This window comes from Triticum urartu, chromosome 3 (assembly GCF_003073215.2).
Source record: "Triticum urartu cultivar G1812 chromosome 3, Tu2.1, whole genome shotgun sequence".
In the NCBI taxonomy this organism is placed as follows: Eukaryota; Viridiplantae; Streptophyta; class Magnoliopsida; order Poales; family Poaceae; genus Triticum; species Triticum urartu.
Genome location: NC_053024.1, coordinates 108,629,130 through 108,635,413, shown reverse-complemented (window position 1 = coordinate 108,635,413; position 6,284 = coordinate 108,629,130).

Genomic DNA, 6,284 nt, shown 5'->3' with positions numbered 1-6,284 from the left:
AAAAATATAGCTCCAAGTAAAGTTACCGATGAACGAAGACGAAAGAGGGGATGTCATCCGGGGCATCCCCAAGATTAGGCTATTGGTTGTCCTTGAATATTACCTTGGGGTGACTTGGGAATCCCCAGTCTTAGTCTCTTGCCACTCCTTATTCCATAGTCCATCGAATCTTTACCCAAAACTTGAAAACCTCACAACACAAAACTTAACAGAAAACTCGTAAGCTCCGTTAGCGAAAGAAAACAAAACACCACTTCAAGGTACTGTAATGAAATAATTATTTATTTATATTGGTGTTAAACCTACTGTATTCCAACTTCTCTATGGTTTATAAACTCTTTTACTACCCATAGATTCATCAAAATAAGCAAACAACACACGAAAAACAGAATCTGTCAAAAACAGAACAGTCTGTAGTAATCTGAATCAAACGTATACTTATGGAACTCATAAAATTCTCAAATAAATTTATCGACATGAGGAATTTATCTATTAATCATCTGCAAAAAGAATTAACTAAATAGCATTCTCCAATAAAAACTGGCAGCAATTCTCGTGAGCGCTAAAGTTTCTGTTTTTTTACAGCATGATCGCAAAGACTTTCCCCAAGTCTTCCCAAAGGTTCTACTTGGCACAAACACTAATTAAAACATAGAAACTCAATCATAAAAGAGTATAGATGATTAATTTATTACTAAAAAGGAACAAAAAGCAAGGACCGAAAATAAAGTTGGGTTGCCTCCCAACAAGCGCTATCGTTTAACGCCCCTAGCTAGGCATGATGATTTCAACGATGCTCACATAAAAGATAAGAATTGTAACATAAAGAGAGCATCATGAAGAATATGACTAACACATTTAAGTATAACCCACTTCCTATGCATAGGGATTTTGTGAGCAAACAACTTGTGGGAACAAGAATCAACTTGCATAGGAAGGTAGACAAGCATAACTTCAAAATCTTATGCACATAGAGAGGAAACTTGATACTATTGCAATTCCTACAAGAATATGTTCCTCCCTCATAATAATTTTAAGTAGCATCATGAATGAATTCAACAATATAACCAGCACCTAAAGCATTCTTTTCATGATCTACAAGCATAGAAATTTTATTACTCTCCACACAAACAAAATTCTTCTCATGAATAATAGTGGGAGCAAACTCAACAAAATAATTATCATGTGAGGCATAATCCAATTGAAAACTAAAATCATGATGACAAGTTTCATGGATATCATTATTCTTTATAGCATACAAGTCATCATAATAATCATCATAGATAGCAACTTTGTTCTCATAATCAATTGGAACCTCTTCCGGAATAGTGGAATCATTACTAAATAAAGTAATGACCACTCCAAATCCACTTTCATCAATATAATCATCATAAATAGGAGGCATGCTTTCATCATAATAAATTTGCTCATCAAAACTTGGGGGACAAAAAATATCATCTTCATCAAACATAGCTTCCCCAAGCTTGTGGCTTTGCATATCATTAGCATCATGGATATTCAAGGAATTTATACTAACAACATTGCAATCATGCTCATCATTCAAATATTTAGTGCCAAACATTCTAATGCATTCTTATTCTAGCACTTGAGCACAATTATTGGAATCCTTATTCTCACAATAGATAATAAAAAGATAAAGCATATGAGGCAAACTTAATTCCATTTTTTAATTTTCTTTTATAAACTAAACTAGTGATAAAACAAGAAACTAAAAGACTCGATTGCAAGATCTAAAGATATACCTTCAAGCACTCACCTCCCCGGCAACGGCTCCAAAAAAGAACTTGATGTCTACTACACAACCTTCTTCTTGTAGACGTTGTTGGGCCTCCAAGTGCAGAGGTTTGTAGGATAGTAGCAAATTTCCCTCAAGTGGATGACCTAAGGTTTATCAATCCGTAGGAGGCGTAGGATGAAGATGGTCTCTCTCAAGCAACCGTGCAACCAAATAACAAAGAGTCTCTTGTGTCCCCAACACACCCAATACAATGGTATTGCAATGCGTTGAAACAAGGCCTAGGGTTCATACTTTCACTAGTGCAAGTCCTCTCAACAATAATAACACAATTGGATCATATAACTATCCCTCAACATGCAACAAAGAGTCACTCCAAAGTCACTAATAGCGGAGAACAAACGAAGAGATTATGGTAGGGTACGAAACCACCTGAAAGTTATTATTTCCAATCAATCCGTTGGGCTATTCCTATAAGTGTCACAAACAGCCCTAGAGTTTGTACTAGAATAACACCTTAAGACACAAATCAACCAAAACCCTAATGTCACCTTGATACTCCAATGTCACCTCAAGTATTCGTGGGTATGATTATAGAATATGCATCACACAATCTCAGATTCATCTATTCAACCAACACATAGAACCTCAAAGAGTGCCCCAAAGTTTCTACCGGAGAATCACGGCGAAAACGTGTGCCAACCCCTATGCATAGGTTCATGGGCGGAACCCGCAAGTTGCTCACCAAAACATACATCAAGTGAATCACGTGATATCCCATTGTCACCACTGATACGCACGGCAAGACATACATCAAGTGTTCTCAAATCTTTAAAGACTCAATCCGATAAGATAACTTCAAAGGGGAAACTCAATCCATTACAAGAGAGAGGGGGGGAGGAGAAACATCATAGGATCCAAATATAATAGCAAAGCTCGCGATACATCAAGATCGTATCACCTCAAGAACACGAGAGAGAGAGAGAGAGAGATCAAACACATAGCTACTGGTACATACCCTCAGCCCCGAGGATAACTACTCCCTCCTCGTCATGGAGAGCACCGGGATGATGAAGATGGCCACCGGAGAGGGATTTCCCCTTCGGCAGGGTGCCGGAACGGATCTAGATTGGTTTTCGGTGGCTACGGAGGCTTCTGGCGGCGGACTCCCGATCTATTGTGCTCCTTGATAGTTTTAGGGTATATGGATATATAGGCGGAAGAAATACATCGGGGGAGCCACGAGGGGCCCACGAGGGTGGAGGGCACGCCCAGGGGGTGGGCACACCCCCTGCCTCGTGCCTTCCTCGTTGCTTCCCTTACGTACACTCCAAGTCTTATGGATTGCCTCCGTTTCAAAAATAAGTTCCGTGAAGTTTCATGTCAATTGGACTCCATTTGATTTTCCTTTTCTGCGATATTCTAAAACAAGGAAAAAACAGAAACTGGCACTGGCACTGGGCTCTGGGTTAATAGGTTAGTCCCAAAAATCATATAAAATAGCATATAAATGCATATAAAACATCCAAGGTTGATAATATAATAGTATGGAACAATCAAAAATTATAGATACATTGGAGATGTATCAATGTCCCAAATAGTATATTTATATGTGAAATCTCTGTTCCCTCAATATTCTTTCATGAATTGTTCAAGTGACCAATACAATGTTTTCTAACCTTCAATAAATTTACCACCTCTACTTATTATATGTGAAGTCATTACTCCCCATGGGATAAGCATATGAAACATATAAATTGCAGATTTATTATATTCAATTCATTCAACCATTTACTCATAGGATATATGGGAAGCACGTGAATAAATAACAAACCACTCCGAAAGATATAAGTGAAGATCAATGAGTAGTTAAATAATTATTTAGCTATGTGAAGACTCTCCCATTTAATAATTTCAAATCTTGATACTTTATTCAAACAGCAATCAAAACAAAATAAAATTACATCTAAGAATAGCAAACATCGTGTGAAGAAGCAAAAACTTAGGATCAACCGATACTAACCGATAGTTGTTGAAGAAGAAAGGTGGGATGCCAACCGGGGCATCCCCAAGCTTAGACGCTTGAGACTTCTTGAAATATTATCTTGGGATGCCTTGGGAATCCCCAAGCTTGAGCTTTTGTGTCTCCTTAATTCCTATGATATCACGGTCTCCCTAAATCTCAAAAGCTTCATCCACACAAAACTCAACAAGGACTCGTGAGATAAGTTAGTATAAACCAATGCAAAAACCTTATCATACTCTTCTGTAGAAAATCACTAAAATTATTAATAAACATTACATACTAAATGCCTCCGCATATTTAATAGTCCTATCCTCAAATAGAATCATTAAACAAGCAAACATATGCAAACAATGCAAACATAACAACAATCTGCCTAAACAAGACAGTCTATGAAGAATGCAGCAAGATCCATACTTCCCTAGCTCCAAAAATTATGAAATAAAATTCACACTGTAGTAAATTTATCAGAGCTTATTATGCAAAAGGTTTGAACATTTTATCACATTCTGACTTTTCTAGGGAATTTTTACAACAGTGGTAAACTTTTCTGTTTTCAAACAGCAACATGTAGACTTGTAAAATAGGCATAGTAAAGGCCATCAATGCCACTTTTATTGAAATAAAAGATGCAAAACATTGTTCTAAATAACATAAAGCAAATCCTAACAAAATAAATTGACGCTCCAAGCAAAACACATATCATGTGGTGAATAAAAATGTAGCTCCAAGTAAAGTTACCGATGAACGAAGACGAAAGAGGGGATGCCTTCTGGGGCATCCCCAAGCTTAGGATTTTGGTTGTCCTTGGATTTTACCTTGGGGTGCCTTGGGCATACCCAAGCTTAGGCTCTTGCCACTCCTTATTCCATAGTCCATCGAATCTTTACCCAAAACTTGAAAATTTCACAACACCAAACTCAACAGAAAAACTCGTAAGCTCCGTTGGTATAAGAAAACAAACCACCACTTAAGGTACTGTTATAAACTCATTATTTATTTATATTGGTGTTAAACCTAATGTATTCCAAATTCTCTATGGTTCATACCCTCCGATACTAGCCATAGATTCATGAAAATAAGGAAACAACACACCAAAAAACAGAATCTGTCAAAAACAGAACACTCTATAGTAATATGTAGGTTTCGAATACTTATGTAACTCCAAAAATTCTACCAAATTAGTAAGAACTAAAAAAATTGTATATTGATCTATTGCAATTGGAATCAGTATTTTATCACTCTCTGGTAAAAAAATTAAAATTATTCTCGTGAGCGCAAACTTTCTGTTTTTTATAGCAAGATCAAACAACAATCATCCAAGAAGATCCTAAAGGCTTTACTTGGAACAAACACTAATTAAAACATAAAAAACACAATCATAAAAGAAGGTAGATGAATTATTCATTACTAAACAGGAGCAAAAAGCAAAGAACAAAAATAAAATTGGGTTGCCTTCCAACAAGCGCTATCGTTTAACGCCCCTAGCTAGGCATGATGATTTCAATGATGCTCACATAAAAGATAAGAATTGAAACATAAAGAGAGCATCATGAAGAATATGAATAGCACATTTAAGTCTAACCCACTTCCTATGCATAGGGATTTTGTGAACAAACAACTTATGGGAACAATAATCAACTAGCATAGGAAGGCAAAACAAGCATATCTTCAAAATTTTCAACATGTAGAGAGGAAACTTGATATTATTGCTATTCCTACAAGCATATATTCCTCCCTCATAATAATTTTCAGTATCATCATGAATGAATTCAACAATATAACCATCACATAAAGCATTCTTTTCATGATCTACAAGTATGCAAAGTTGACACTCTTCCAAAATAGTGGGATTAACATTAACTAAAGTCATGACCTCTCCAAACCCACTTTCATAATTATCACAATAAGATTCAACACCCTCTAAAATAGTGGGATCATTACTTTCTAAAGTTGACACTCTTCCAAACCCACTTTCATCAATATAATCATCATAAATAGGAGGCATGCTATCATCAAAATAAATTTGCTCATCAAAACTTGGGGGACAAAAAATATCATCTTCATCAAACATAGCATCCCCAAGCTTGTGGCTTTGCATACCATTAGCATCATAGATATCCAAGGAATTCATACTAACAACATTGCAATCATGCTCATCATACAAGGATTTAGTGCCAAACATTCTAATGCATTCTTCTTCTAACACTTTGGCACAATTATCGGAATCCTTGTTTTCATGGAAGATATTAAAAAGATGAAGCATATGAGGCAACCTTAATTCCATTTTTTTGTAATTTTATTTTATAGACTAAACTAGAGATAAAACAAGAAACTAAAAGATTCAATTGCAAGATCTAAAGATATACCTTCAAGCGCTAACCTCCCCGGCAACAGCGCCAGAAAAGAGCTTGATGTCTACTACACAACCTTCTTCTTGTAGACGTTGTTGGGCCTCCAAGTGCAGAGGTTTGTAGGACAGTAGCAAATTTCCCTCAAGTGGAT